The 21,428-nt window shown below is 44.3% G+C and overlaps 1 long non-coding RNA gene across 1 annotated transcript; it reads right to left on the bottom strand.

Moving 5' to 3' along the window:
• Positions 1-21,010: 21,010 nt before the first annotated feature.
• LOC103626294 (uncharacterized) lies at positions 21,011-21,378 on the bottom strand. The gene is made up of 3 exons (XR_552842.3): positions 21,330-21,378; positions 21,152-21,224; positions 21,011-21,070 (listed from the first exon to the last, which is right to left on the bottom strand). It is a non-coding gene; the product is annotated as an uncharacterized lncRNA (long non-coding RNA).
• Between the last annotated feature and the right edge of the window lie 50 nt (positions 21,379-21,428).

Here is a 21,428-nt window from a genome sequence, read left to right as displayed (position 1 = left end):
AAGGGAAGAAGTCTACCTCTTTTACCTTGACTATGCAAAGTTGGCTGGTTTTAGTGTCAGGACAAAGAGGTGTAATTGCAACTGCTGGTGTGGTGTTATTGCAACCTCGCATTAGGTGTGATTGCAACTGCTGTATAATTCTACCCAAATATCTGTTAAAAAAATGTAAACAAAATGATTGCAACTGCTGGTGTGTTGTAATTGCAACTACTGGTGTGGTGTGGATGCAACTGCTGAGTTGCTCTGATGTGATTGCAAGTACTGAATAACTCTGGGAAATTTTGTTAAAAAATATGATTGCAACTGCTGGTCTGGTGTAATTGCAACTGCTGGTCTGGTGTGATTGCAACTTCTATATAACTAGATGCAACTGCTGGTCTGATTCGAAAATTGTAGCATTCTGTAGGGAGCGTGCGGGAGGGACGAAGACGAAGCGTCGGTTCGGCCTGGGTGGGGCGGTTGGCTCGGACCAGGTGCTCCTGGCGCGTAGGTTCGGCCTGGGTGCATTCTCTATATTGAATGCACCCAGGTGTAATACATAAATACATACATATATATATATATATTCGATCATTTTAAAAATGTTTCATTTAAATTGGAAACATATTTGATTTGATTTTTTAATGTAGTTCTTGGTGTGGACTTTTCCTACTTAATTGTATGGAGTACTGGACAAGAGTCGAACTACCTGACAATTTTACACAGGTATATTAGAAACAGTTATCATATACATATCTACAGTTATCTGAAAAATAACACCATGTATTTTCTTACTTTGCAGGACGATATAAAAAACTTTAGGCCAAAATTGGCCGCTATTTTATTGTCTTCGGATTTGAACAAGAGAAAGGGATGTACGTTATATAAAAGTAATACAAACAAAAGTACAGAAGACAATGAGACTGACTCCAGTGATGTTGAGGTTTTAGAACCGTCATCAAATCCTAACAAGAGGAAATGAAGCCCTCAGATTAGCCCCGAAGATGATCCTATATTATTATATTTTGAAGAAATATGTGCCAAAGAAGAGAATGATGTCACCCCTACTCCAACCTCTGTTGATGGGTGTGGCAATGACTCTTTAATGAGTGGTCTTTCCACCAAGGATATGTCTGTGACAAAAGCTGATATGATAGAGTTTCTATACGATTATATCATGGCAATTCAAGATGGCACAATTTTAGAGTAAGTTCCTCATATTTTATTTATTTAATAGTCAAGTTAAGTGTATTATTCAGATATAATTGAATATTTGTTATATAAAGTTGCTATATAGGGCTAAATGGGTCCGAAGCTTCAAACCATACTTTATAGATTTGGCTGTCAAGACACTACATGAATTGTTAAATGTGAATAAATATGTGCATATAGATTGTTTTAACATGGCTGTTCGAATTCTTGCCCATAATGAATCGAAGAGGTTGTCTATTGTAAAATGAAAGATTACAAAACACTATATGGACCTGTGTTTCTGTGTAAGTTTGTTATTTAAATATTGTTATGACATGTATGATATTATCTTATATTTTTTATTTATTTATTATATTGTTATATTTTCTCTAGGAAATATGTGGTTTTGACGAAGAAGCGAATTCTTATAAGGATCCTAGCGCGGTAGAGTTGGCAGAAACATTAAATAATTGGCCTCAAATGAATTATTACATCACGCTTTGCAAATTTGTAAGTCAGAGTTCCTTTGATCTATATAGTTAAATTGTACAAACATATAATGCTAATGTCTCATGTTTGCGGGTTCTTATGCCATGGAGATACTCTACATGCTATGTGCTTTTCGTTATTAATCATGCAAACAAATCTGTGTCTGTGTTTAATTTTACACCTACTCCATAATGGTGCAAAGATATACCACTAAAAAGATTTTGGGAAGCTATTCCTCTTATCTCGAAGAAATATAAGGTCGCATACGGTGTCAAACGTACCAGATGGTCACATGATATTTATATGTGGCGACATTCAATTCGACCTGATGCTCCAATCGACTTAAAAGGGTAATTACTTACAATTATTATGTCATATATATATATAGAGATGTTATGTTTATAATTTCATAATATAAAAAAGTTGATAACTTTTTCTGGTCATTTTGCTCTACGCATTATGGAGTGGTGGGACAGTGGTTTAAAATCGCAACTTAACATGGTGAGAATAATAGCATATATGTAATTTGTAGTTGAGGATAATATTGCTAATAACATTTTTTACATGATGGTGCGACTCTGCGTAGGAATTTATTTATTGATCTGTTGATATACGAGGGGAACACATATTGATTTAACATTCCTAGAAATATACAAGAGTATCTTAATCATATTATGGAAAAAAATTAGATTAAATAGACAGTTATGATTATGTTTATTTTATATTTATTGATTTAAATATCTAAACTATGACGTTCTATAAGAAATCATTCTTGAATTTTTACCATTAAATGGTCTTATTAAATCTTATATAATACACTGCTAGGTCACTGCCTGTGTGCTGCAGGCCCGAGTTTCACTTTGATGTCATTCGAGACGGCTCGTGGATGTTGTCATCCATCCCATAATTGTATAACATATATTTATATATATAAGTTATCGAGATATTATATGTTCCCGTTGTAACGCACGGGCACTGACCTAGTATAGATATTTGCGTTGGCCAAGGAGCGTGTGCTGTGTGCAAAGGATGCGGTTGCCAATCTCACAACCTTTTTTTCTGCTTGGGTGCCTGCAACGGTTTGGCTTTTCCTGGATCAGGTGAGCGGTTCAGGAAGAGGTCGGGCACTCGGCTCCAGCGGACAGCTGACGCATGGGCCTAGGTGATCGTCCATGTGTTGGAATCGTGTCCGACGTCTTTCCTTCTTTCGGCAGCCTGGGTTGCAAAAAGCAGGCGGGCTATCAAATTGACAAGTCGCAGAAATACTCCTAACTACTAGTGGTAGTACTAAAAAGTGTTCCGGAAAGAAAGAAAGAGACGCGCATGGCATCTGCGCGTGGAAAAGGGAACAAAAACCGAAGACCGAGTAGCAGACCAGCGCGTGACTGGCGTTGATTCAGTGAGGAATCATTCGTTCGACGAAGCCGCGTGTTGAAATGGTCAGCACTTGTGTATGTGGTGTGGTTCGCTGTCTATCTCGCGGATGAAAACGGTCATAAACAGAAACTTATTCGGATATCAATATTTAGTTCATTACGAATAAATAATATTATATACAAATTTATATTTTTATTTTAATCATTGAATTTGTAAAAATTTATGAAAGATAAATCTCAAGTTTATCATATATTTTTTGGATATAAATTTCTAATATAAAATTTAGACACAAATTTGGATATTTATTCACCCTTTTTAATAGACAGCAAATAATGTATAAAACAATTTATGCAAAATTTTATTCTTATTTGAAATAATATTGTTAGAGTCGATCTGGACGCCAAACACTGGAACGAATCATCTGGCGGTGCTCTTTGCGGAGGCGCAGACGGCCCTGAAAGGGAATTAGGCCTACACCTAGTTCCTAAATAATTTTGGTGGTTGAATTGCCCAACACAAATAATTGGACTAACTAGTTTGCCCAAGTGTACAGATTATACAGGTGTAAAAGGTTCACACTCAGCCAATAAAAAGACCAAGTTTTGGATTCAACAAAGGAGCAAAAGGGGCAACCGAAGGCACCCCTGGTCTGGCGCACCGGACTGTCCGGTGTGCCACCGGACAGTGAACAGTACCTGTCCGGTGCACCAGGGGACTCAGACTCAAACTCGCCACCTTCGGGAATTTCCAGGGCGACTCGGCTATAATTCACCGGACTGTCCGGTGTACACCGGACACTGTCCGGTGCGCCAAGGGAGGTCGGCCTCAGGAACTCGTCAGCTTCGGGAAACGCCAACGAATAGCCCGCTAAAATTCACCGGACTGTCCGGTGTGCACCGGACTGTCCGGTGTGCACCGGACTATCCGGTGCGACTCCGGAGCAACGGCTATCTCCGCGCCAACGGCTCTCTGCCGCGCATTTAATGCGCGCTCTGCGCGCGCAGAAGTCAGAATCGCCCATGCTGGCACACCGGACATCAAACAGTACCTGTCCGGTGTGCACCGGACACCCAGGCGGGCCCACAAGTCAGAAGCTCCAACGGTCAGAATCCAACGGCAGTGATGACGTGGCAGGGGGCACCGGACTGTCCGGTGTGCACCGGACTGTCCGGTGCGCCATCGAACAGACAGGATTCCCAACGGCCACATTTGGTGGTTGGGGCTATAAATACCCCAACCACCCCACCATTCATTGCATCCAAGTTTTTTACTTCTCAACTACTACAAGAGCTCTAGCATTCAATTCTAGACACACTAAAGAGATCAAATCCTCTCCAATTCCACACAAAACCCTAGTGACTAGTGAGAGTGATTTGCCGTGTTCATTTGAGCTCTTGCGCTTGGATTGCTTCTTTTCTTTCTCACTTGTTCTTGAGATCACAACTCCATTGTAATCAAGGCAAGAGGCACCAATTGTGTGGTGGCCCTTGCGGGGAAGTTTTGTTCCCGGCTTTGATTTGAGAAGAGAAGCTCACTCGGTCCAAGGGACCGTTTGAGAGAGGGAAGGGTTGAAAGAGACCCGGCCTTTGTGGCCTCCTCAACGGGGAGTAGGTTTGCAAGAACCGAACCTCGGTAAAACAAATCTCCGTGTCTCACTTGCTTATTCGCTTGGGATTTGTTTTGCGCCCTCTCTCGCGGACTCGTTTATATTTCTAACGCTAACCCGGCTTGTAGTTGTGTTTATATTTGTAAATTTCAGTTTCGCCCTATTCACCCCCCCTCTAGGTGACTATCAATTGGTATCGGAGCCCGGTGCTTCATTAGAGCCTAACCGCTCGAAGTGATGTCGGGAGATCACGCCAAGAAGGAGATGGAGACCGGCGAAAAGCCCACTACAAGCCTCGGGAGCACTTCATCGGAAGAGTCCCGCACCAAAAAGAGGGAGAAGAAGAAGAGCTCCTCCAACAAAGGGAAGGAGAAGAAATCTTCTTCTCACCACAAAGAGAAGAAGGAAAAATCTTCTTCCCACAAGCCGCATCGGAAAGGCGACAAGCACAAGAGGATGAGGAAGGTGGTCTACTACGAGACCGACACTTCATCAACATCGACCTCCGACTCCGATGCGCCCTCCGTAACTTCTAAACGCCAAGAGCGTAAGAAGTTTAGTAAGATCCCCCTACACTATCCTCGCATTTCTAAACATGCACCTTTACTTTCCGTCCCATTAGGCAAGCCACCAACTTTTGATGGTGAAGATTATGCTAGGTGGAGTGATTTAATGCGATTTCATCTAACCTCACTCCACAAAAGTATATGGGATGTTATTGAGTTTGGTGCACAGGTACCATCGGTAGGGGATAAGGACTATGATGAGGATGAGGTGGCCCAAATCGAGCACTTCAACTCTCAAGCAACAACGATACTCCTCGCCTCTTTAAGTAGAGAGGAGTATAACAAAGTACAAGGGTTGAAGAGCGCCAAGGAGGTTTGGGATGTGCTCAAAACCGCGCACGAGGGAGATGAGCTCACCAAGATCACCAAGCGGGAAACGATCGAGGGGGAGCTCGGTCGGTTCCGGCTTCACAAAGGGGAGGAGCCACAACACATGTACAACCGGCTCAAGACTTTGGTGAACCAAGTGCGCAACCTCGGGAGCAAGAAGTGGGACGACCACGAAGTGGTAAATGTTATTTTAAGATCTCTCATTTTTCTTAATCCCACTCAAGTTCAATTGATTCGTGGTAATCCTAGATATACTAAAATGACCCCCGAGGAAGTTATCGGGCATTTTGTAAGTTTTGAGTGCATGATAGAAGGCTCGAGGAAAATCAACGAGCTTGGCGACGCATCCGAAGCCCAACCCGTTGCATTCAAGGCAACGGAGGAGAAGAAGGAGGAGTCTACACCAAGTCGACAACCAATAGACGCCTCCAAGCTCTACAATGAGGAAATGGCGCTCGTCATCAAGAGCTTCCGCCAAATCCTCAAGCAAAGGAGGGGGAAGGACTACAAGCCCCGCTCCAAGAAGGTTTGCTACAAGTGTGGTAAGCCCGGTCATTTTATTGCTAAATGTCCTATATCTAGTGACAGTGATCGAGGCGACGACAAGAAGGAGAGAAGAAAGGAAAAGAAAAGGTACTACAAGAAGAAGGGCGGCGATGCCCATGTTTGTCGGGAATGGGATTCCGACGAAAGCTCAAGCGACTCCTCCGACGACGAGGACGCCGCCAACATCGCCGTCACCAAGGGACTTCTCTTCCCCAATGTCGGCCACAAGTGCCTCATGGCAAAGGACGGCAAAAAGAAGGTTAAATCTAAGTCCTCCACTAAATATGAAACCTCTAGTGATGACAATGCTAGTGATGAGGAAGATAATTTGTGTTCCCTTTTTGCCAACCTTAACATAGCTCAAAAGGAAAAATTAAATGAATTGGTTAGTGCTATTCATGAAAAGGATGACCTTTTGGATTCCCAAGAGGATTGTCTAATTAAAGAAAACAAAAAACATGTTAAGGTTAAAAAGGCTTATGCTCTTGAAATTGAGAAATGTGAAAAATTATCTAGTGAGCTAAGCACTTGTCGTGAGATGATTGACAACCTTAGAAATGAAAATGCCATTTTAAAAGCTAAGGTTGATTCACATGTTTGTAATATTTCAATTCCCACTCTTAGAGATGATAATGTTGACTTGCTTGCTAAGATTGATGAATTGAATCTTTCTCTTGCTAGCCTTAGAAATGAAAATGAAAAATTGCTTGCTAAGGCTAAGGATTTTGATGTTTGCAATACCACTATTTCCGATCTTAGAGATAAGAATGATATTCTTCATGCTAAGATTGTTGAACTTAATTCTTGCAAACCCTCTGCATCTATTGTTGAGCATGTATCTATTTGTGCTAGATGTAGAAATGTTGATATTGATGCTATTCATGATCATATGGCTTTAATTAAACAACAAAATGATCATATAGCAAAACTAGATGCTAAAATTGCCGAGCACAACCTAGAGAATGAGAAATTTAAATTTGCTCGTAGCATACTTTATAATGGGAGACGCCCTGGCATTAAGGATGGCATTGGCTTCCAAAGGGGAGACAATGTCAAACTTAATGCCCCTCCTAAGAACTTGTCTAACTTTGTTAAGGGCAAGGCTCCCATGCCTCAGGATAACGAGGGCTACATTTTGTACCCTGCCGGTTATCCCGAGAGCAAAATTAGGAAAATTCATTCTAGGAAGTCTCACTCTGGCCCTAATCATGCTTATATGTATAAGGGTGAGACATCTAGCTCTAGGCAACCAACCCATGCTAAGTTGCCTAAGAAGAAAATTCCTAATGCATCAAATGATCATGCCATTTCATTCAAAACTTTTGATGCATCTTATGTGCTTACTAGCAAATCCGGCAAGATAGTTGCCAAATTTGTTGGGGGCAAACACAAGGGCTCCAAGACTTGTGTTTGGGTACCCAAAGTTCTTGTTTCTAATGCCAAAGGACCCAAAACAGTTTGGGTACCTAAAGTCAAGAACTAAATTTGTTTTGTAGGTTTATGCATCCGGGGGCTCAAGTTGGATACTCGACAGCGGGTGCACAAACCACATGACCGGGGAGAAAAGAATGTTCTCCTCATATGAGAAAAACCAAGATCCCCAACGAGCTATCACATTCGGGGATGGAAATCAAGGTTTGGTCAAAGGATTGGGTAAAATTGCTATATCTCCTGACCATTCTATTTCCAATGTTTTTCTTGTAGATTCTTTAGATTACAACTTGCTTTCTGTTTCACAATTATGTCAAATGGGCTACAACTGTCTTTTTACTGATGTAGGTGTCACTGTCTTTAGAAGAAGTGATGATTCAATAGCATTTAAGGGTGTGTTAGAGGGTCAGCTATACTTAGTAGATTTTGATAGAGCTGAGCTCGACACATGCTTAATTGCTAAGACTAACATGGGTTGGCTCTGGCACCGCCGACTAGCCCATGTTGGGATGAAGAATCTTCACAAGCTTCTAAAGGGAGAGCACATTTTAGGATTAACAAATGTTCATTTTGAGAAAGACAGGATTTGTAGCGCATGCCAGGCAGGGAAGCAAGTTGGAGTCCATCATCCACACAAGAACATCATGACGACCGACAGGCCGCTTGAGCTACTCCACATGGATCTATTCGGCCCGATCGCTTACATAAGCATCGGCGGGAGTAAGTATTGTCTTGTAATAGTGGATGATTATTCTCGCTTCACTTGGGTATTCTTTTTACAGGAAAAATCTCAAACCAAAGAGACTTTAAAGGGATTCTTGAGACGGGCTCAAAATGAGTTCGGCTTAAGGATCAAGAAAATAAGAAGCGACAACGGGACGGAGTTCAAGAATTCTCAAATCGAAGGCTTCCTTGAGGAGGAGGGCATCAAGCATGAGTTCTCTTCTCCCTACACCCCTCAACAAAATGGTGTAGTGGAGAGGAAGAATCGAACTCTCTTGGACATGGCAAGAACCATGCTTGATGAGTACAAGACACCGGACCGGTTTTGGGCCGAAGCAGTCAACACTGCCTGCTACGCCATCAACCGGTTATATCTTCACCGAATCCTCAAGAAGACATCCCATGAACTCCTAATCGGTAAAAAGCCCAACATTTCATACTTTAGAGTTTTTGGTAGCAAATGCTTTATTCTTGTTAAAAGAGGTAGAAAATCTAAATTTGCTCCTAAAACTGTAGAAGGCTTTTTACTAGGATATGACTCAAACACAAGGGCATATAGAGTCTTTAACAAGTCCTCAGGACTTGTTGAAGTTTCTTGTGACGTTGTGTTTGATGAGACTAACGGCTCTCAAGTAGAGCAAGTTGATCTTGATGAGATAGGTAATGAAGAGGCTCCATGCATAGCGCTAAGGAACATGTCCATTGGGGATGTGTGTCCTAAGGAATCCGAAGAGCCTCCAAGTGCACAAGATCAACCATCCTCCTCCATGCAAGCATCTCCACCAACTCAAAATGAGGATGAAGCTCAAGTTGATGAAGGGCAAAATCAAGAAGATGAGCCACCTCAAGATAATGGCAATGATCAAGGGGGAGATGCAATTGATGAAGAAAAGGAGGATGAGGAAGAACCAAGGCCGCCACACCCAAGAGTCCACCAAGCAATCCAACGAGATCACCCTGTCGACACCATCCTCGGCGACATTCATAAGGGGGTAACTACTAGATCTCGGGTTGCTCATTTTTGTGAACATTACTCTTTTGTTTCCTCTATTGAGCCACACAGGGTAGAGGAAGCTCTCCAAGATTCGGATTGGGTGGTGGCGATGCAAGAAGAGCTCAACAACTTCACTAGGAACGAGGTATGGCACTTAGTTCCACGTCCTAACCAAAATGTTGTAGGAACCAAATGGGTCTTCCGCAACAAGCAAGATGAGCATGGTGTGGTGACAAGGAACAAAGCTCGACTCGTGGCCAAAGGGTATTCACAAGTCGAAGGTTTGGATTTCGGTGAAACCTATGCACCCGTAGCTAGGCTTGAGTCAATTCGCATATTATTGGCCTATGCTACTTACCATGGCTTTAAGCTCTATCAAATGGACGTGAAAAGTGCCTTCCTCAACGGACCAATCAAGGAAGAGGTCTATGTTGAGCAACCTCCCGGCTTTGAAGACAGTGAGTATCCTAACCATGTTTATAAGCTCTCTAAGGCGCTTTATGGGCTCAAGCAAGCCCCAAGAGCATGGTATGAATGCCTAAGAGATTTCCTTATTGCTAATGGCTTCAAAGTCGGCAAGGCCGATCCTACACTCTTTACTAAAACTCTTAAAAATGACTTGTTTGTATGCCAAATTTATGTTGATGATATTATATTTGGGTCTACTAACGAGTCTACATGTGAAGAGTTTAGTAGGATCATGACACAGAAATTCGAGATGTCAATGATGGGGGAGTTGAAGTATTTTCTAGGATTCCAAGTCAAGCAACTCCAAGAGGGCACCTTCATTAGCCAAACGAAGTACACTCAAGACATTCTAACCAAGTTTGGAATGAAGGATGCCAAGCCCATCAAGACACCCATGGGAACCAATGGGCATCTCGACCTCGACACGGGAGGTAAATCCGTCGATCAAAAGGTATACCGGTCGATGATTGGTTCATTGCTTTATTTATGTGCATCTCGACCAGACATTATGCTTTCCGTTTGCATGTGTGCAAGATTCCAATCCGACCCTAAGGAATCCCACCTTACGGCCGTAAAACGAATCTTGAGATATTTGGCTTATACTCCTAAGTTTGGGCTTTGGTACCCTCGGGGATCCACTTTTGATTTGATTGGTTATTCGGATGCCGATTGGGCAGGGTGTAAGATTAATAGGAAGAGCACATCGGGGACTTGCCAGTTCTTGGGAAGATCCTTGGTGTCTTGGGCTTCAAAGAAGCAAAATTCGGTCGCTCTTTCCACCGCCGAAGCCGAGTACATTGCCGCAGGTCATTGTTGCGCGCAATTGCTCTGGATGAGGCAAACCCTGCGGGACTACGGTTACAAATTAACCAAAGTCCCTTTGCTATGTGATAATGAGAGTGCAATCAAAATGGCCGACAATCCCGTCGAGCATAGCCGCACTAAGCACATAGCCATTCGGTATCATTTTCTTAGGGATCACCAACAAAAGGGGGATATCGAGATTTCTTACATTAATACTAAAGATCAATTAGCCGATATCTTTACCAAGCCACTTGATGAACAATCTTTTACCAGACTTAGGCATGAGCTCAATATTCTTGATTCTAGAAATTTCTTTTGCTAGCTTGCACACATAGCTCATTTGAATACTTTTGATCATATCTCTTTTATATGCTATGACTAATGTGTTTTCAAGTCTATTTCAAACCAAGTCATAGGTATATTGAAAGGGAATTGGAGTTTTCGGCAAAGACAAAGGCTTCCACTCCGTAACTCATCCTTCGCCATCACTCCAACCATCTCTCTATTCTTTGGGGGAGAAATGAGCATCAAAGAAAAGGACTTCGTCTTTGGTATAATCTTAACTCATTTACTTATAACCAAAGGGGAAGATATTACTTCGAGGGCTCTAATGATTCCGTTTTTGGCGATTCATGCCAAAAAGGGGGAGAAAGGAGCCCAAAGCAAAAGGACCGCACCACCACCACCAATTTCAAAAACTTAGCGTTTTCCAAAAGTATTTATCAATCGGTATCCTATTATGTTCAAAAGGGGGACTTCAAAAATCTTACATCAAAACCCTCTTGAACACTAAGAGGTGGATCACTTTTAGGGGGAGTTTTGTTTAGTCAAAGGAAAAGCATTTGAAACAGGGGGAGAGAAAAAAAATTTTTTTTTTGAAATCTTGAAAATGCCTTGCAAACTCTTATTCATTTACCTTTGACTACTTGCAAAAGAACTTTGAAAAGGATTTGCAAAAGAATTTGCAAAAACAAAACTCGTGGTGCAAACGTGGTCCAAAATGTTACATAAGAAAGGAACATTCCATGCATATCTTGTAAGTAGTTATATTGGCTAAATTCCAAGCAACCTTTACACTTACATTATGCAAACTAGTTCAATTATGCACTTCTATATTTGCTTTGGTTTGTGTTGGCATCAATCACCAAAAAGGGGGAGATTGAAAGGGAATTAGGCCTACACCTAGTTCCTAAATAATTTTGGTGGTTGAATTGCCCAACACAAATAATTGGACTAACTAGTTTGCCCAAGTGTACAGATTATACAGGTGTAAAAGGTTCACACTCAGCCAATAAAAAGACCAAGTTTTGGATTCAACAAAGGAGCAAAAGGGGCAACCGAAGGCACCCCTGGTCTGGCGCACCGGACTGTCCGGTGTGCCACCGGACAGTGAACAGTACCTGTCCGGTGCACCAGGGGACTCAGACTCAAACTCGCCACCTTCGGGAATTTCCAGGGCGACTCGGCTATAATTCACCGGACTGTCCGGTGTACACCGGACAGTGTCCGGTGCGCCAAGGGAGGTCGGCCTCAGGAACTCGTCAGCTTCGGGAAACGCCAACGAATAGCCCGCTAAAATTCACCGGACTGTCCGGTGTGCACCGGACTGTCCGGTGCGACTCCGGAGCAACGACTATCTCCGCGCCAACGGCTCTCTGCCGCGCATTTAATGCGCGCTCTGCGCGCGCAGAAGTCAGAATCGCCCATGCTGGCACACCGGACATCAAACAGTACCTGTCCGGTGTGCACCGGACACCCAGGCGGGCCCACAAGTCAGAAGCTCCAACGGTCAGAATCCAACGGCAGTGATGACGTGGCAGGGGGCACCGGACTGTCCGGTGTGCACCGGACTGTCCGGTGTGCACCGGACTGTCCGGTGTGCACCGGACTGTCCGGTGTGCACCGGACTGTCCGGTGCGCCATCGAACAGACAGGATTCCCAACGGCCACATTTGGTGGTTGGGGCTATAAATACCCCAACCACCCCACCATTCATTGCATCCAAGTTTTTTACTTCTCAACTACTACAAGAGCTCTAGCATTCAATTCTAGACACACTAAAGAGATCAAATCCTCTCCAATTCCACACAAAACCCTAGTGACTAGTGAGAGTGATTTGCCATGTTCATTTGAGCTCTTGCGCTTGGATTGCTTCTTTTCTTTCTCACTTGTTCTTGAGATCACAACTCCATTGTAATCAAGGCAAGAGGCACCAATTGTGTGGTGGCCCTTGCGGGGAAGTTTTGTTCCCGGCTTTGATTTGAGAAGAGAAGCTCACTCGGTCCAAGGGACCGTTTGAGAGAGGGAAGGGTTGAAAGAGACCCGGCCTTTGTGGCCTCCTCAACGGGGAGTAGGTTTGCAAGAACCGAACCTCGGTAAAACAAATCTCCGTGTCTCACTTGCTTATTCGCTTGGGATTTGTTTTGCGCCCTCTCTCGCGGACTCGTTTATATTTCTAACGCTAACCCGGCTTGTAGTTGTGTTTATATTTGTAAATTTCAGTTTCGCCCTATTCACCCCCCCCCTCTAGGCGACTATCAGGCCCGCGACCCTGCGCCGGACGGTCCGCGACCTGGGCACAGGAGCGCCTCATTCCCTGCACGCTTTCGGACAGTCTTCGCTTGAGGCTAAACTGTTCGCAATGGCGCAGGGTCTTCTTCTCCGTGAAGAACCCTAGAACTCGCCTCCGGGTAGACCCCGTCGAGGACGAGAGGTCTAGGTGTTGCTTCGGGGTGGACAAGCCACCCGGGCGCCCCTATTTGACGTAGAGTCGAAGAGGTATGATTGTGGAAGACTAAACTAGATCTAAACTAAGGCTAGATTACTCCTACTCCTAAGGAATGGAAAGAAAAGTGCAAATAAGTTAAATGTGATAAGTAGATTTGATTGGATCGATTTGTGGGGGTTCAATCGACCGTATCCCTTTATCCATATAAAGAGGGAGGTCTAGACATGTTACAAATCAGTTCTTGAGCTAATCCCGTGGCTTTTGCTAACAAATCACGCTGATGTAACTGCGGTATTGAAAAGAAGTCGATGACATGTAAATTTTCTCTTAAGTAAGATCGCAGCCCATTAAAAGCTAACCTTGCTAGTTGTGTGTCTGCGAAATGGATTTGGAATCATCGGTTTCTAGTGTCCCAAAACCTCCGGATATAGTCATTAATCGGTTCCCCGTTCCCCTATCGGATTGAATCCAAATAAGCTAATTCTAACTCGTGCTCTTCTGAGAAAAAGTGTTCATGAAATTTCTGCTCTAACTCTTCCCAAGAGTTGATAGAGTTAGATGGCATAACTGCGTACCATGCGATGCGGTACTAGTAAGTGAAACGAGAATAAACGGACACGGTAGGCTTCCCTATCAGCCAATTATCCTAGGTGTGCTAAAAATTGGCTTGCGTGCTTGTGTGTGTTTTTCTCGCTTTCACCGGAAAATTTAGAGAAATCTGATATCCTAGTCCCTTGCAGATAAGGCACGATGTCAAATCGGTGATTATAAGATTTCCAATATGACTTCCCTGATATAGCTACACTTAAGCCAAGTCTTTCTCGAAGTACTTCAACCATTTCTTCCCTAATTTTTTCTGTAGCGCCTGGTGGCAAGCCACCGATCCTTTGGAGGGGCTCATTTGGTCGGGCATTGCTATGCCGACTTTCCTACCATGGCTGATTGGGAACGACGCTTGGCGTGTGATTGCATGGTGCGCCATGGCTCTGATATGTATAGGGAGGAACATACTGTTGCTGTGGTATATAATAATTTGGTGTGTTCTGCACCGTAGAAGGTTCTGCATACACGTATCCGAACGGACTGGTCAAGGTAACCGGACGGTCCGACGCACTGACGGACCATCCGTGGATATACCCGGACTGTCCGGCCATGCTTGCTACCACCGGGGGGCACGTGGTGGTCCTGGCGTGGGTGCGGACTGTCTAGCAGGGAGAGCCATACTGTCCACGTTAAGGCCACACAGTCCACGATTAGATGCAGACGATCCAGTCATATCCAGAGTCACTGATCTATTAAGCAGGGACAACGATGGTGGAATTTGCTCTAGATGTGAATTCATCGGCATACCATACTGTCACACCCGGATTTAAGGGCAAACCCGGGCACGAATCAAATGTGTGCTAGGATCAAGTTTCACACATATGATGACTCATGATACAGAAATCAATGTCACATATTTATTATAAAATAGGGGTTCTATACAAAATAGCTAAAATAATTACATCATATGACGATTGACGACAACGATCCTCTGCAACCATAGTTGACTGGGAGAAGACGAGCTAGACCTCTCCGAACTCATTGTAGCATCCTTCATGATCCATCTTGTAGTACCTGTTCTTGACCTAGGTGTGAGTACAATAAGGATGAACTCACATATGTTGATCGCTCAACAAGTTGTAGGGAATAATGTGTATGAGCTCACTTAAAGTGGGGGCTCATGTGAAGTGTAAGACTTACCAAGAAAAATAGTTAAGGTTGAGCATTGCTTTTAATAAGTTGGTCAAACTTTTATTAGCAATTACTAAGTACAAGTGTATACCAACCCAAATAAATAATTGATCACAATTAATAATAATCCCACAATGTAATGCATATGCCAAATTAAATTTAATTCTATAAGTTAATCATGTGAGAGTCCTGAGTCGCTCTTGACTGCGAGCACGGATGATATACCAGTTTTACACTCTGCAGAGGTTGCACATCTTTACCCACAAGACGTGTTTCCTGTTTAGCCAGGGTTTGCAAGACCCTTAGACACTTACAAGGTGAATGACTAGGGATCCACTGCAAGGCTTTTACAAAGTTTCACTAGATGAGAGAACCCGCAATAGATTCCGGGACAAAGGCGATATAGGAATTTCTCGTCCGAAAAGCTTTATAGACACTCTGACCCGAGGATCCCTAAACCCTTACGGTTCCATGGCCAGGGATCCCCTTCCACCTCCCGACGCCGATCCACGGTGGCGTCCAAACCCCGACGGCGGTGCCATGGCCATCGCGCGACCAACCGATGGTCCCGACCACCAACCGCGAGCCTAGTTTATGCTACACAAAAAGGAGGACAGGGCGAACAGGCAGGAAGGGTTTCTTACCGAAATCAGAGACGATGACCACACTGCCCGCGGCAAGATATGGCTCCACGACGACGGCGAGCAATTACCCCGGCTCTGAAGCCATGCTCGTCAAATTGGTGGGAGCCGTAGCTTCCATGTGCCCTGTAGACTCTCATGCCCTCTTCACTGGAACCCATTCGCATCTCCGAGGAAGAATAGCCGCGACAGCTCCATGCTCTCTCTCTCCCTCTCTATTGTCCTCTCTCGGTGGTGGCACGATGTCGTCAGGTGGGTGCACAATTGGTGGCGCCCGGTATATGGCTTTATAGCCCTACGAAGGTCGATTCTAGGCTGCGAGCAACGGACTCTGGGTTCCGTGGAGATGGTTACAGCGTGACGAGTTTGTTACAGGAGAAGATCACAGTGAGGAAGATGCTGCGCCTGATGAGGCGAGCCCACTGGTAGCGAGCGAGTAGTGAACAGAGTGCGCGACTAAGGCTGCCCGCAGTCGCGCGCTCCACGCAAAACTGTATCGAGATAGCGTTTACTTTTCAACTGCAGCGGTTAACTGTATCCGTGACTGCACTGTCGCCGAGGCATGGCAAAACTTCAAATGTAGCGTTCTACCAGCGGCTGCGCTATCCTCTCGGCGTGGCTCCTCTCCGTTGGCGGCATGGCTCCTCTCCGTTGGCGGCATGCAAGGCAGCAGGTGCGGCAGTTCGTCTGTACTGGTAGTTGGGTGGGAAAGGGTAGATAATGAAAAAAGAAATAATATAATATATGGTAGTTGGTATAGAGTTGAGATATGGAGTAAATATAACTGCGGAGAATTGTGGTATAGAGTAAAGAACTTTGCTGACAAGGATAGAATATTCTTTTTAGGGTAGAAATTTAGAGTTAAATGAGTGCGGATAGCCTAAGAGACTGTTCTGCGGGGCCCACCTAGCGGTGACTTGGAGGAACACCCGAATTTTTTTGTTTTTAGCCCCTTTTGTGACAAAAATTTACGTTTGGACCCCCAGAAATTTTATTTGCAAGTTTGGACCTGATGCTCGGCGCCATAGGCTGTGGCGCCGAGCTAACACAGCTCGGCGCCACAGCCTATGGCGCCGAGGTCTGACGTGGCAGCAACGACTACCTTCGCCTAGGGCTGACCTGGCACCGAGGTGATGGCGACGCGGCCTCGTAGCTCGGCGCCACAGATCTTGGCGCCGAGCTACGGATGCCTATAAAATCGGCCGCGCGGCTGGCCGAGAGCAGCACATTTCCTCTCATTTCCAAACTTCGTCAAAATTTGCTGGATTCAAAGATTTGAGTTGGTTCACTTCGTAGACCAAGGTATGGTGCCCAACTGATTCATTTTGTATATTGGGTTGTTAGTTTCATAGTTGCTCATAGTTTCATAGTTTAATAGTTTGTATAAACCTATTATATTATCATTTCGATTATTAGTTTGTGTAAACTTATTATAAAGCATATTAGGTACAAGTGATAATTATAATCGTTTATTAGATGAAAGACATGTACCGAGAGGCGTTGTGGCAGAAGAGAGGTCGTCTCGGAAGTTATATCCGGACGTATCTAGTAAGGATGCTCCTGTTCCTCCTGAACTCCCCGTGCCTAACTGTGACTGTGGCAGACTGGCTTGGGTACATCAATCACAACATCCAGACACGGTTGCTCGCTGCTACTACCTTTGTGGCGGTTTGGACGTACGTAGCTTATGACTTGTCACTTAATTTTGTTCGCATTCATTATTTTGTAGATGTGTAATAGTGCTTCCTTTCCATTATTTTAGGGGCATCAGAGGTGTTTCTTTTTCCAGTGGATCGACGGTCCTGATAAATTTGACCCTCGATATCTTCTTTTCGTTAATTGGTTGAGTGGAAGGACTAGTCATGAGCGTTTTAAGCGTTGGGTACCTCCTCTCCCGAATCCTCCACCAATGACGGATGCGGAGAAGGAGGTAGCAACAGAAAGACGGATGGACTCACCGCCTCGATGCGATTGTGGAGACCGTGCTATCATCGATGAAGACTATGAGAAGCAGTTCTGTTGTCCGAACATTGATTATGTGAGCCCATCGATACGCTAAATGTATGAACTAGTTATTATTTACAATAAATTACTAATTTTTTCTCCTGCAGCCATACGGGTGGCGTAAGTGTCGTTTCAGAGAGTGGTTGTATGGTCCTTTGTCCCATTGGCCAGAGCCAGAGGTAAAGGAAAAGAGATACAATCAGTGGGCGGAAGAAGAGGTGAAATTTGATCCAGTACTCTGCAAATGTGGTATTGAAGCTAAGTATGGATTAGTTCCTTCCGAGCTTGGTGTTGGATATTTTTGTGGACATATGGTCGATTACGATGAGGTTGGTATTTTTTTTGCACCAGCTGTAATGTTATAGCGGTACTTACTATTTTTTTGTAGGAGACGAGGAAATGCAGTTGGGAGAGTTACGATGACAAAGGAGAGGTGATGCGCACAATAGAGTCCAAGAGAATAATGGGACATAAGGTGCGTTGTAGATCTCGGCTCGTCGATTCGTACATTAACGATCGCATATGCGACATGCGTAGGGAAGCAAAATCTGCCTTTTATGATAGCCCGAAGCGTGCAGAGTATAGGAGGTTGAAGGCGGCAGATGAGAAGAGAGCACAGGATGCAAGGGAATGGGAAGCGGCTCAAGCCGAGAAATAGATGTTGGATAATCTTGCTGATCGCCTCAAGGGAAGTGAGTGAGATAAATGATATTATAGTTATGTTAGTACAATTTATTTATCTTGACTTTGCTAACTTATTTTGCTCATTATATTTGCAGAGATTGGAAGTGGCGTAAACTATTTGGCCGATGAGGCGCATGCAAGATATGTTCAGGATAAAATGGCGACAGTTGAGCTGATGGAGGAGGAGGAGGACGACACATCTAGATTGAGTGAGCTTATCGCTCTCGCAGAGGCAGGATTACATGAAGAAGAGGAGGACGACACATCAAGGTTGAGTGAGCTCATCGCACTAGCTGAGGCAGGATTACGTGCTCAAGAGGAAGAGGATGAGTTTATGTCTCAGGCCGCCGAAGAGGTAGAGGCGGCTTATTACAAGAAGAAGTCTGATGAGGCTGAGGCTGAGGATGAGCTATTCTCCTAAGCTGCAGATGAAGCAGAAGCCAATTATTACAAGAGAACTGGTGACAAGTGTGATGCAGGACAATGCAGCAAGTGGAATGAGGTTGTCGTTGAGGATTGCGCGACGGATGACTCCGAAGATGAGTTACTCATAGATTGTGATTCAGACTGAAGAAACTTGTAGCGTGTTATGTAGTATTTTCGTATCAAAAATAATTTAGAACTTTAAAGATGCGTTACTTATTGCTTGTTATGTTTTTTACAATTTACAAAATTTTTTTGCAAGAGTTCCCCTTGTTTTATTAACAACCACAGTTCAAATAATCACATATTATAAGACATGACCACATTTGAACATATAATACATCACAAAATAACATCGAATATAAAAACATCCACAGAACATAGTTCTTCATACAATGTCCACAAACAAAGTCCAAAATACAATGTTTTCAGCGTCTCCAGCATGAGTCCAAACATAGTTCACATTACAACGTCTCCAGCATGAGTCCAAATCACAAAGTTTTCAGCATAAGACCAACATCACAAAAGTATTCATTTCCTCCTAGTCTTACCCTTGCCCTTGGCCCCAAGAGCGTCGGTGCCTGGAGTGTAAGGGTCTCGTGGACGCCTTCTACGCGGTGTCAGCTGTGATGGCTGAGTTGTAGGAGCATCCTGCAACTGAGATGGTCCAATCTCCTCCTGACCTGCGGCGCCAGCGCCAGTGTCGTCGTCGTCGTCCTCGTCGTCGTGGGCCATGTCCTCAAACGTGTCCCGCGTCGATCGCGAGGAGCTTAGTCCTGCTGTAGATGGTCCAACTGCACAAATGGGAGGTTGAACGTCCTGCTGCATACGAGGCACAGGCAGCTGTACGTCAACGCCCGCTAGAGACCGGCATCCACACCGAGCCGCTGCACGACGAAGACGACGTGATACCCTCTGTAATCGAAATATTAGTTATAGACATATGTTACAACATACAAATAAACAAGTTTTCTTTTAAACATTGATACTCACTGATAGTAACGATAGCGTAGTACTATCTGAAGTTCTCTGTGAGATACGCTCAAGTTCAACAACAGATACGAGCATAGAGTTTCCCTATTCACAAGTTAGAACATTAGGATGCTCAAAACTAGACATAAAGCATTGAATTGAAATATCTAATTTTAGTAAAGAAATAGTTACCACTCTGTCAAGGATTGGAGCAGCCTCAATTTGGGACCCGTGCCGAGCAGCTATGTCGAAAGCTGTGTCTTCGTCGTCTGACGATTCTTGCTCGACATAGTCTGCAGCTATCCACTGTCCCTTCAGCTTGCACCTAGTCACACCAGCATACCAAATCGAATACCTCTGGAAGTTGTAGTTTGTGTGCGCCTGTTCGTTCTCATAGTTAAGATCCCCCTGCTGTTCCCATTCATCAATGTAATCACGGTGGTGGGTCTCGAAGTCCGTGACCTTCTTCTGTCTTTGTCTGTCGAACCTGCAAAAGTTAGAAACATATATTAGCGACTAACTGATATTTGAATTATTAGTTAGAATAACAAGTGCATGTAGTCACTCACTTATGAAGTTCTATTGAAGTCGAGAATGGCTCCACCGGAAACTCCTGTCGCAATCCGAACTGTCGAGCAACTCTGTGGGGCAAGTGGTACTCAACAGCATAAAAACAGATTAGGGGACACCTCATTAGGTAGAGGTTCTCGTCTATTGAGCACATGCTGCTCAACTATATGCTGGCGAAATATGGATCAGGCAGGGCAGAAACATCCATGACGCGCTGTCGCCTGTCGCATCTGGAAAAAGAACTGAACCAAAGAGATGGAGAATCTAAGATCGACAATGGTATCCAACCGTCTGCTCGTCTGCACCAGGTGGACACTACCCAAAGGCCTGCCTAAGCCAGGTCAGTGGGACTCCGGTGTTGTGGCTACCTCGTAGGTCATCCGGAAGCAGTCTCCCAAGAAAGGCCTCCACCCTCTGCCTCCATCTGCTTTGTGATGCCTGACCGGTCACTGGACAACCAATAATGTTGAGACCAAGAATCTTCTGGCAATCTTCAAGCATCACAATCATCTCACCGCAGGGAAGGTGGAAAGTGTGAGTCTCTGGCCGCCACCTATTGGAAGACAAACGAATACAAAATCATTAGTATGCAAAGTAGATTTGATAATTGTAAATATTAAACAACTAGAGAAGTCTTTACCTGTCGACCAGAGCCGTCAACGCCGCTGGGTTGAAAGTGGGCAGCCCACGACGAACCTGGTACGATACGACGTCCAAGCCAGCCCTCTATAGGAGAGGAGTGTACCTCTCATCGTACCTCATCTCCTCCAGAAACCGGTCGTGGGTCCGGACCCACAGAACGGGCAACACCTAGCAATCAAAAGAATTTCATTAGTCAAATATATGTCGCATATATTAATTCGAAAATTTAATATATGTGCAAAATATTACCTCTCCCTCTGCGGTGAGACGGCCCCTGTGGTGCTCGTCGTAGTGAGGGTCCAGCAAGTGGAACTGCGCCATCCTGCAAATTAAGATATCAACATATTAGAATATAAGTTGTGTATAAAGTGTAACAAAAACATCGACATATTAGAATAAAATTTGTGTACAATAAAATATATCACACCTGACTAAGTGTCCAAATGCATGTACGTGAGTTGTGGCCAAGTCTACCGCATTTTCCGCATTCATTCTGCTCTGGGTCCACGAGAAAGGGGGACGCTCG

The sequence above is a fragment of the Zea mays genome, chromosome 5, assembly GCF_902167145.1.
Source record: "Zea mays cultivar B73 chromosome 5, Zm-B73-REFERENCE-NAM-5.0, whole genome shotgun sequence".
Taxonomy (NCBI): Eukaryota; Viridiplantae; Streptophyta; class Magnoliopsida; order Poales; family Poaceae; genus Zea; species Zea mays.
Note: the sequence above shows the minus strand (reverse complement) of the source record. Positions and strands in the feature narration are given on the sequence as shown.